Below are 12,088 nucleotides of genomic sequence, written 5' to 3'. Positions count from 1 at the left end.
TTAGTTAGAAAGAGAAGAAAAACCGGAAACTTTGTTTGTGAAATTGGAATTTGGTACAACTTTCCTACTTAATTCACAGTTGAAGCAGGGGAAAAGGTAGGTGTTGACTACTTACTGACTTACACCTCCACAAATTTTTTCTAGAGAGATGATCCTAACCCCGAATAAGCTCCGTAAAAAAATACACCCGGCAAACCTATCACAAGTGTACCGGCTACAGTACCTACCAACCGCAAGGGAACCCTTCCAGTGGTATTTGTCATCTGCCACCACGCCTCCTTCCCGTTCCTTCTCTTTATAGCTGTTAACCGGCCGCGACTCCAGACATGAACGGTCACAAATAATTGGGATCTCGATCTTTTCCAGACAATTTTGTCTAAATTCTAATTAAAGAAATAGTTGGAAGAAGGAACGGCAAGTACGAAAATCAGCAATAGTCCCCGATAAAGGCTTGTACGATTCGGCTCCACGCTCTGCTTATTTGGATTTGGTTGTGTCGTATATTCAGGGCTCGCCAAAAACTATCTCTGAATGAATTGCGTAGCTGATATAGACCCTGGGAGAAAACCGTAGGTACAGCTAATCCATGGACAGCCAACCATCTAACAGTGAAAATTGGATAAGTTTTATCTAAAGCCGTTGGTTTCTCCTAAAAGGATTTTGTGAATGCATCAACTTGTTCTAGCGAGTCGAAGCGACCAGTTATTAGAGGAACTTCTTGTCGGCTCTCCGAAAAATATTCGTTTGGCCGGGGGCTTCCAGAAACGTCGTAAGCTAAACCTGTACTTACAGACAGCCAGCCTGCGATAAACGGGGAGGGTATAGTAATGCTGTGAATGACCCAGTATCGAATACTAGTGATGATGTCGGCGAAGGGGCGCTCTCCTGTATTCCCAGACATGTTTAACTCCGTATCTATCTATCTTGTAATATCAAAAAGACTTCGGTTGTTTCCCGAATGGAGGAAAGGAGGTCAAAGGGGTCGAGGGAAGAGATGCGAGATGCACCGGCAAAAACAAAACCCTTTGAGGGAACGGGAACTCCTATAAATTAGGTTGTCACTATTATACCCGAGGTATACTCAAAATATGCTGGGTCAGTATAGCTATTTCACGTACAATGCGGCAAGGTTACCCGTTACAAGATCAACATCTGATCTAATACTGGTAAAATCTTCGTTTTTACCTATCGTCGTTCATCTAACACGTAAACAATACGGATGGGACTATAGGGCCCGGCTTCCAAGCGATGCAGTAAACCTGTAAACATTAGCAGCAATCTTTCCTGATTGTACTGCCCCGTAAGGTCCCCTGCCCGCGCATAATCGGGCAAGCAAGGCATTACCTTTTTCTACGCACATTGGACCCACAATTAAAAAATTTGAGGAATAGTCCAAAGAAATGGCGAAGACTGATTCCTCAACTACGTAGCTATCGGCCTCGTGGAGGATGAATTCGAAGTATGATTTCCCCGAATCTGCAAAATTGAAAAATTTTAATCTCCCAGACATACACTTGATTAGATATAACGTACCATATTTAAGATTTAAGTAAACAACTTTGATTTGGGGACTCGGGATGATAAACTACCCAAGAAAGTTATATACTAACCCATCTGCTAGACAATCTTGTATTCAGATATATGTTCACTTCACTAAGCTACTTTGCTTTTCTGATGCTCGCATTAACTTTTACCCTAGCTCTATTTGTTGGATTGAACAAAATTCAGATTCTGCAACTCATTACATCATTACTACTTCTCGAAGATAAGAGGAGATCAAAACTAGAAAGGGTCTTTAACACATATCGATTACTAATCCGTCGCACCTACCAACAATCAATTACTAGTTAATGTGTAAGGTATTTTGGTAAGTATTTGTTTGTATCAAATGTTTACAAATTGAAATGGTTGAAGCATTACTCTCTGGAATTGTGTTAGGTTCGATTCCAATAACCCTAGCTGGATTATTTGTAACTGCATACCTTCAATACCGACGGGGCGATCAATTAGATATTCGATGAATATCTAGTTAGATATCGTCCTAAACAAAAGGGATATTTTGGGATTGGGAAGGTAAATGAATTAAAAATATATATGGCGAAAGCCCCCCCCCCCCCCCCACCACTATTCCTTTCGAGTATTTTCTGTCCGTATTTCAAAAACAATTAGCAGATGTGGAAGATCGCTTCTACAACGATAATCTTTAGTTCTACGTCCACTTCAATTTTGGGGCGTATCGCTTAAGCAATCCCTAGCAGTAGGCACGCCCTGCAGGATTCGAACCTACGACATCGGGTTTTGGAGACCCGCGTTCTACCGTACTGAACTAAAGGCGCCTCTTTCTGGAAGGGGTTACTTTGACCTATGAAGGAAGTGGGAGTTGCAGCATCTTTCCTCCCCAGCGTGAAGGGAAGAAAAAAGTGTTGACTTCCCTTTTTTTTTTGTAGGGAGAAAGGAGGTAGAGATCAAGTAAGTGGGGCAACAACTGTCACCCCTGCCAGTTGTTCCACGTATAGGAGATAGGGATGACGGGATTTGAACCTGCGACATTTTGTACCCAAAACAAACACGCTACCGAGCTGCGTTACATCCCTTTTGGTTGTACTTGATACCATCAACCCCTTGCTTGTTATTCGATCCAATTGATTATAATCTTTTCCCACGAATACTGGCTACCGTCGAAGTAGGAATGCATTTTTTGGGAAGCTGCTAATCCCTGCCCTCTCTTTATTTTAATTCCCACTTTTCATTCTCTACACCACTTCTCGACTTAGTATTCTGGAGTCGGGTACTGGAAAAAACTTTATTCTTCTTTCAAGTAAATGTGAGAATTTGATTTAGATATAGTTAGATTTTAAGTAGTAAAGCTGGTGAGGATAAAGGCAAGTAGGTAGGGAAATAAAAAATTGATAAGAAGGAGGATTCCAATGCAACATGTAAAAATATATCTTTCCACAGCCCCTGTTGTAGCTACAATATGGTTTGGCTTACTGGCTGGTTTATTAATAGAAACAAATCGATTCTTTCCGGATGCTTTATTATTTCCATTTCCCTAACTTATTGTTATTAACTAAACCAAAGGAGCCGTGTAGGAACCATACGAAGTGAGAACTCTATGGTTCGTCATACACGTAATAATGACTCAATTTAGTGATGGGAGTGTTTAATCTATTTACTTCATAGGTCGAAACTTCGTAAGTAGTTCGTTTCTATTGCTATGGATCTACATGCGACCCTCACCCCCTCTTTTTGGGGAAACTAATTAAATTAGAGTACATCTGATTCCATGGCCAATACTAAAGATGCAAGGGTAACTATTGCTTTGGAATGTACAAGTTGTATTCAGAGAAAAACCAGTGGAAAATCCGCGGGTCTTTGCCGATACACTACACGTAAAAATCGTCGTAACACACCCGCTCGGCTGGAGTCAGAGAAGTATTGCTTCCATTGTCACAAGCATACCTTGCACAAAGAGTCGAAGAAGTAAAAAAAAAAAAAAAAAATTGCAATTGGTTCGGAGGGAATTGATATCCAACATAAGTAAATATCGGTAGTTACAAAGAAATATCATGAATAAATCTAGACACTCTTCCCGTAGGCGTTCTCCGTCCATTCGTTCTGATGAAACTATTGATTACAAGAATACGAGTCTACTTCGTCGATTCGTGAGTGAGCAAGGCAAAATATTATCAAGACGAATGAATAGATTGACCTCGAAGCAGCAACGTTTGATAGCTACGGCAATAAAAAGAGCCCGCATCTTGGCCTTGCTGCCCTTTTCAAATAACGAAAGTTAGATTATTAAATAGAATAAATTAATCTCTAGCAGATTCTTTAACTTATCAAATGAGCATTTACCGCGAAACAGATGCAATTCAAGGTAGTTTTGAGTTTTGTTGAGTCAAACCGATCGATATCTACGAGGTAGTCTGTCCTTCCGCCCCCCCCCCCCTTTTTTTTTACTACGAGAAATACGTAACTCAATTTGGAATTTGGTTTATTCGCCTCTCTTCTGTCTAAATGAGACTTAGAGAGGCGTAACTTTACCGCCGCGGATCATCAAATTTTTATTTTGCTAACTTTTTCTATGATCATAGAAAAACAGTAGGCATCTGGAGTAGCGATTTGAGCAAGTGTCTTGCGATTCAAGGCAATCCGATTTTTGTACAAACTATGAATTACCGAACTGTGGGTAATTCCATCTCTCCGCGCTGCTGCATTAATCCGAGCAATCCAGAGACGGCGAAAGGCTCTTTTGCTATTATTTTTATCTACATAAGCATAAGCTAAAGACCTACCCCTTCGCTGGTTTGCCGTTCTAAACAATTTTGAATGAGCCCCCCGAAAACCGGACACAAAATCGAGAATGTTTTTGCGATACTTCCGAGCCACAGATCCTCGTTTTACTCTAGTCGTTATACGTATAGCCTCACAAAAATCTCAGATTTTCAATAAAAAAAAAATAATCTATTGATTTTCTAGTTCTTCCATTTCTTTAAATAGTTTTACTTCAACATCCGTAACTAGAGATGTCAATTTTGGGAGTGATAAACTCCGTATCTTCAAAGCATAATTACTCAAATAACTCATTGAAGTTTTTGAAACCCCAACCGCAGATTTCTACTTTGCTTGTTAAGGGTTTCAACGCCACATACCATGTATCCTTCAAACTAGTTGCCTCATGTTCTGCCGAGGGGTGTAAGTAAGTTGCAATACCTTTTTCCTCTTTTTATTCTTACCTCATGTGAGAATTAGATATTCCAATGGCTTTTGCTACTCCGGCTTTCCTTTCCGCAAGTACTCCGATACTCACCTTCCCGCCTACTAGGCTAAAAGGCATACGTTGTACCAAAAATGTTACAGATTCCGATGTTTCCGTGGTCAATTTGTCTTGGCAGTTGGATCCCCCCTATATACCGGAGTATAGACTTGTTCCGAGATCGGATAAGTGGAACTACTGTTGGTGGGCCGCACGATCCCCAATATTTCACTCAGCTTCTTGACGCTTTTTGAATCAGATTTCTTAGTTGATAAAGGAAATCATATGTATAGTTGCGATATTTTATCCGGGGGTTAGCAGAATGGCTGACCCTAGTTGTTGCCGCCGAGGTGTAATTGGCAAAGTAGGTGTGAAAGTTGATACCACCAGCCCAGCCCGACTTCGTTTGATAACTAAATTTTTATTATTACCGATTTACCTCCACCTTCCCAAATTGAAAAGATCGGGTTCGCACCGATTTCAACCACGAATTGCTATTTCCCATCGAAACAGGTGGATTATGAATTTTTTACCACTTCATCTGGTAGATTATCCTGCAGCATTGATCTCCAAATAGTTTAGGTTCTCGATCCAAACAAGTCACACATACACCCTAGTACACACTCCCCGCCGTTGGGGGCACCCACGAAGAGCGGGGGATTTCGTCCCACTCTCCAGCCGTTGCCTCGCCTTCCTAATAAGTTGTTGGTTTGTCGGCATGCTTGAAAACGCAGAAGATTGATCCGGTTTGAAAGATTCTCAACCAATTGGTAAAATTTGACGCATTTTCACACCCAATAAGACCTTTATATTTCCGACCTATCAGAAATAACTTTGCAAATCTGTTTCTATCTGCTTCTAAAGGGGTGAATCATTAACTTAAAATACATGAAACTGCGAAGAAAAAAAAAATTGAATTTCGGGTAATTTTTTTTTTCAATGAATCTTCAGCGTGAAACATTTTCCACCGCTACTAGATCCGCAACACCGTAATCCTGGGCTTCTTCCGCTGACAAAAATACATCTCTTTCCATGTCCTCGGAAATTAACCACAAAGGTTTGCCAGTTCTTTGGGCATAAACTTTGGTTATACAATCACGTAGTTTCGACGCTTCCTCCGCTTCCATGACACATTCTCCAGCCTGTCCGTCATAATATGAACTAGCGGGTTGATGAATCATCACCCTGATTAGGTGACTCTGATTAAGTCTAACTGTACAAGCAGATATTCTGCATACGGCTACCTCATACAACTGCAGTTTAAAGCCAACGAAGTTTGCCTACTTTGATAAATTTATAAGTAAATAAATAGAAATCTATAACTATATTGATTTCTATTTAGGAATTAATCGTTCTTTTGCAGGCCTTTGCTTACTTCGTTGTCGGTCCCTCCCTCACTCTTTCCATACTACATGTATGAAATGGCATTGTTGTATTTCACCATCCTTCCCTATGGAGTACTACGATGGCTCCGTCACTTAATTGCCTTTGCAATCCCGAAGTTTGCTATGTATACCCCCGATGGACGAAGGAATCAACACTGTTCGAATCCCAAATTCTGTTTTTTACTGGAAGGAGAAGAAAAAAAAAAGTTAGGATTTTGATACACCATATATCTTATATGACTTATGACGCTAAGATAATATTGAATTTAATCTATGGCAAATCTAACACGAGTTAAAAAGATTTCCTTGATTTCCGTTTAAGTACTTCGCTATTTTAATTTTAACTAAATATGTGTGGTGTGGAGAAAATCACTAAGTACTGGTTGCCATGCTATTGTTACCTCAATCGAGCGAAGGCAAAATATTAATTTAGACAAATCATTGGCGCCAAGCGTGGGGCAGTGCTATACGTCTGGTAATCTCTCCTCCAGCCGAAATAGAAGATCCCATTGAAGCGGCGAGTCCCATGCAAATAGTATGTACATCTGGTACAACAAATTGCATCGCGTCGTAAACAGATATTCCGGCTAATACTGCCCCGCCGGGGGAATTTACATACGAATACATATCTTTGGCCTGATCTTCGCTATTTAGATACATCATGATACCAATAAGTTGATTGGCAATTTCGTCATCGACTTGTTGACCTAGGAAAAGAAGCCTTTCTCGATAAAGCCGGTTGATCGGGATAGGTTCCCCCCCCCCGGAACCGTGTAGGTATTGTTGGAAACATACGGCTCTAATGGCTTCCGCAAGAGGAAATAGGAGCAGGGTGGAGGCGCGGGAAAGGATGGATTTTTTCTACACCAAGTTTTCAATCCTGCCCAATTGGGGCAATCTCGCTTTTTCGTTCAAGTTTGTCTGGCCCGTTTGTTTTGAACATCTTGAACTACGTTGCAACTGGCAGTTGGTGCACCGATTGTGCCAAATTCTTCCCCCCCGCACCAATTCATTTCTGTCCGACATTGAGGCCTTCCTTCTAATACAAGGAATCCTTAGGTTCATTTACTACCCCGAAGGGGATAAATCTTGATCACTACTCGTACATATGGAACAAGTAGTTTTTCTCTCCCTCCATTTCATCTATTTTCACATCTCATAGGTTCAAAAAAAAAAAAAAAAAAACCTGTTCAATGTTCAAATAGATAAATAATTTTTTTGTTCCGCTATTGTTTCGCACGTATCTTTGGCACGATCGATCTTTGGGATCAAGTGACCGGGGCCTAAACGACTTGTTCATTTCAACTAGCCATAGATTCCGACAGCTAACACTTCAATTGGCAGATTCTTTTTTTTTTTCCATCCATTTGATTACTGGTGGAATATTTGATTTCAGCATGGTAGGTACAAGTCAATTGGCAAAAAAATGGTGGAGACGGTTCCACCGGCCTCGACATACCCGACAAGTTGGACTATACGTCAACCCAAACTGCATCCTCTTCCCCGGGTAGACGAAAGGGCACTTTTGGAACACCAATTGGCATATAGAAATTATCAAAACGTCTTGGAGTTACCTCTGAATTGTGGGCGTAAGTAGGAGTTGGGTCGATAATTATTAAGTTATTTCACATTGTAACACGTTTTACGGCATGGGTCGTTAGATCTCCAATTCTGGCAGATATTATCTAATCCTGATGGGACCAATCCTTACGTTGTTACATGGGGAATGAAAATGCTAAAATATTCACGCCTCCATCCCTATCCGGGGGGGGAGTTGCTGGCTTGTCCCGATGCAGCTACATATTTGGTACAATCAAATAGGCAAAACAAATAAAAATTAGGTTTCTCGTCGAAGATTAAAAACATTGTTCGTTTCCCTCCCACTCTGTCGCTCTAACTACGAGCCAGAATATCTTTTTTTTTTTTAAGTGTTTTGTACGGCAACCTCTCTCTCATTTCCCTAGGATGTAACCCTATATTATATTGCAAGAAAGTTACGCAGTGATCAGTTGTCTCCAATATTCAAGAAAGGGGTTTTTCACGGGTTTGCCTTGGTATCGCGTTCACACCGTCGTATTAAACGACCCCGGTCGTCTAATTTCCGTACATCTGATGCATACAGCTTTGGTCTCCGGCTGGGCGGGCTCGATGGCTTCATATGAATTAGCGGTTTTTGATCCATCTGACCCCGTTCTCGATCCAATGTGGAGGCAGGGTATGTTTGTCATTCCCTTTATGACTCGCATTGGGGTATCAAAATCTTGGGGGGGTTGGATTATCACAGGAGATACCTCAACAGACGCGGGTATCTGGAGTTACGAAGGCGTAGCCGCAGCTCATATCATACTATCTGGCTTGCTGTTTCTAGCTGCTATATGGCACTGGGTATATTGGGACCTGGATCTATTTCGTGACGATCGTACGGGAAAACCATCCCTGGATTTACCTAAGATATTTGGAATTCACCTATTTCTTTCAGGAGTACTTTGTTTTTCATTTGGGGCGTTTCACGTAACTGGTTTATTTGGTCCCGGCATTTGGATCTCAGATCCATACGGATTAACTGGAAAAGTGGAACCCGTAGACCCGGCTTGGGGGGCTGAGGGCTTCGATCCATTCATTCCAGGCGGAATAGCGTCGCATCATATAGCAGCAGGAGTGTTAGGTATACTCGCCGGATTGTTCCATCTAAGTGTCCGCCCTCCCCAGAGGTTGTACAAAGCTTTACGCATGGGAAACGTTGAAACCGTATTATCTAGCAGTATTGCCGCCGTCTTTTTTGCCGCCTTCGTAGTTTCTGGAACCATGTGGTACGGATCCGCCGCCACTCCGATTGAATTGTTTGGCCCTACCCGCTACCAATGGGATCAAGGATATTTTCAACAAGAGATAGAAAGACGAATACGATTAGGCGAAGCTGAAAATCTCAGCTTATCCCAAGTTTGGTCAAAGATTCCGGAAAAATTGGCTTTTTATGATTACATTGGCAACAATCCTGCGAAGGGTGGATTGTTTAGGGCGGGTGCAATGGACAACGGAGATGGCATAGCTGTCGGTTGGTTAGGTCATGCCCTTTTCAAGGATAGGGAAGGACGTGAGCTGTTTGTACGCCGTATGCCAACCTTCTTTGAAACATTTCCGGTCGTCTTGGTAGATGGAGAAGGTGTCGTAAGAGCTGATGTACCATTCAGACGAGCGGAATCAAAATACAGTGTTGAGCAAGTGGGTGTAACCGTAGACTTTTTCGGTGGCGAATTAGATGGCGCCAGCTTTAGTGACCCTGCCACAGTAAAGAAATATGCTAGGCGTGCTCAATTGGGCGAAATCTTTGAATTTGATCGTGCGACTTTAAAATCGGATGGTGTATTCAGAAGTAGTCCACGGGGTTGGTTCACTTTCGGTCACACCACATTTGCTCTCATTTTTTTCTTTGGCCACATTTGGCATGGCGCAAGAACTTTGTTTAGAGACGTTTTTGCCGCATCGACCCCGATTTGGACGCCCAAGTTGAATTTGGTGCATTTCAGAAGTTAGGAGACCCAAGTACCAAAAAACAAGCCGTTTAGAGGATTTCTTCTTACAGATCCCGTCGAACTCGATAATTAGGGAATTCCTCTTTCTCTATACCAGTTACTTGGCCGGATCAAAGAAAAATTGGATCGAAAAATATTTCTTTTTCAAGATTCAATTAATTACTTTAATTGAATAGGTTTAACCACTTCGGATTCAAGCTGATGAAATGAAATTCTACTGGAGTGATACCTACTAATTAGTACGAGAGAGATTTTTTAAAAACACCAATTTATTCCCTAACCCATGGAAGCACTGGTTTACACATTTTTGCTGGTAGCCACTTCAGGTATAATTTTTTTTCGCAATTTTTTTTCGAGAACCTCCTAAGGTGCCTAACAGAGGTAAATAAACAAAAGATTCCTTTGCCTCAACCTAGAAAATAGACACACATTTCTGTCTTATCAACGAAATTGTCGAGACAAGGAAAATAAGATTAATTGGAGACCTTCTTCTCCAATTTATGGAGAGGAAGGTCTCCAATTAATCTTCATGTTCTTCGAAAGGATCTCTTAGTTCTTTGGACGGTTTACCAAAAGCGGTATATAAGGCGTAACCGGTAAAGCTAACAAGTGAACGGGATAAAAAAGTAGTGACCAAAGTTGCGGTTTCCGTTGCCATATGACCCAATAGATTTTAATTACCACTCGGTATACTATTATACAAAGTCAGCAAATTTCAACCAGTTGAGCAGGGTCTATGGCTACGAAAGTTCTTGATGAAACTCCTAAAGGGAAACCCAAAATAAGTTTTTTAGGGATGGTTTTGAAACCGCTCAATTCGGAATATGGGAAAGTTGCTCCTGGTTGGGGAACTACTCCCTTGATGGGATTTTTCATGGCTCTATTCGCCATATTTCTAGTTACTATTTTGGAAATTTATAACTCCTCCGTCTTGTTGGACGGTATTGCAATTAGCTGGTAAAAAGGACCGACCCAAGCCCCGCAGCTGCAAAAACAACAGCTGGGGACTTGGTAAGAGACATCGAAAATCGAAGAGGTAGTTGAATCGCGTAATTTTTTTCCTCTCCTATTTCAGATCTTTTAGCAATATGGGTGTGTGATTCGCCGCAATTAATCCGATTCAATAAATAAGAATTTTTTTTTTCTTTCATTTCTTCGACTACTAGTTTTTTTTTTACCACTGATGTCTGGCCGGGTAGCCGATTAATGATTATTACCCGAAACGCGAGAAATTTGTATTAGAAATTTTAAACTAGGATTAATTTACACCAATTTACTGTTTAAGTTTCGTGACAAAGTTGCTACCTAATATTACTGACTCGACGCCCAATCGAGAAATTATCCATGAAATTGCTCTCAACCGGTTCCTTCTCACATTGGGTTGGGGAGAGAGATACAAATATGCAGGACATTTACAGGCTCGTGTAATTACGAAACACTGGTAGAGGATTTGATGCCCAGCGGGTCTTCTCAGCCACCAATCAAATAAATAGGGTATCTTGTCGATATATAGTGAAAATCTAAGGTTTCGTGATTATTCAACCAATCAGATTAAAACGAGATAAGATCTATCCATGTATGTATTACACTTGTTCTCCACCAATTTTTGGGGATAGATACATTGATAAGGTAAAAAGATTTCTCAAGACGCTAACACTACCGGTTTCTAGGAGTACAGGCTAACATGAGATTGAGGCGGGATTTAGTTTCGAGGTTTTTGGATCTCCGCCGTCGCCCCCTTCTTTACAAAACAAATGGCGAAGTACCGGCAAAGGACACCTTACTCGAGAGAGGGAACGGCTCTAAGAATCCATTCTCGCCTAAGCTGTATGAAGACAAATCTTCATGTGCAGTTTACAAAGAGGGAGCTACATAGGCTTACCTATCCTGCTAAGGTATATGACTGGTTTGAAGAGCGCCTCGAAATTCAGGCAATTGCGGATGATATTACTAGTAAATACGTCCCTCCACATGTGAACATATTTTACTGCTTGGGAGGAATCACGTTAACCTGCTTTTAGTTCAAATAGCTACCGGTTTTGCTATGACCTTTTATTACCGTCCAACTGTTACGGAAGCTTTTTCTTCTGTTCAATATACAATGACTGAGGTAAATTTTGGCTGGCTTATTCGTTCTGTTCACCGTTGGTCAGCAAGTATGATGGTACCTGTGATGATTCTGCATGTATTTCGTGTTTATCTAACTGGGGGATTCAAAAAACCTCGTGAATTGACTTGGGTTACTGGAGTGATTTTAGCTGTATTAACCGTTTCTTTCGGCGTAACTGGATATTCCTTACCCTGGGATCAGATTGGTTACTGGGCCGTTAAAATCGTGACAGGTGTACCCGAAGCCATTCCCTTTATAGGATCTTCATTAGTAGAATCGTTACGGAAGTGTGAGTGTTGGG

At 41.2% G+C, this 12,088-nt stretch overlaps 1 pseudogene across 1 annotated transcript; it reads right to left on the bottom strand.

Annotated features, from left to right (window-relative positions):
* Positions 1-260: 260 nt before the first annotated feature.
* Positions 261-3,510, bottom strand: LOC147417203 (uncharacterized; annotated as a pseudogene). Its single transcript, XR_015187425.1, has one exon. The product of XR_015187425.1 is annotated as an uncharacterized LOC147417203 (transcript).
* Between the last annotated feature and the right edge of the window lie 8,578 nt (positions 3,511-12,088).

The sequence above is a fragment of the Adiantum capillus-veneris genome, unplaced genomic scaffold (genome assembly GCF_014529385.1).
Source record: "Adiantum capillus-veneris isolate H3 unplaced genomic scaffold, ASM1452938v2 Hic_scaffold_325, whole genome shotgun sequence".
NCBI classification, from domain to species: domain Eukaryota; kingdom Viridiplantae; phylum Streptophyta; class Polypodiopsida; order Polypodiales; family Pteridaceae; genus Adiantum; species Adiantum capillus-veneris.
Note: the sequence above shows the minus strand (reverse complement) of the source record. Positions and strands in the feature narration are given on the sequence as shown.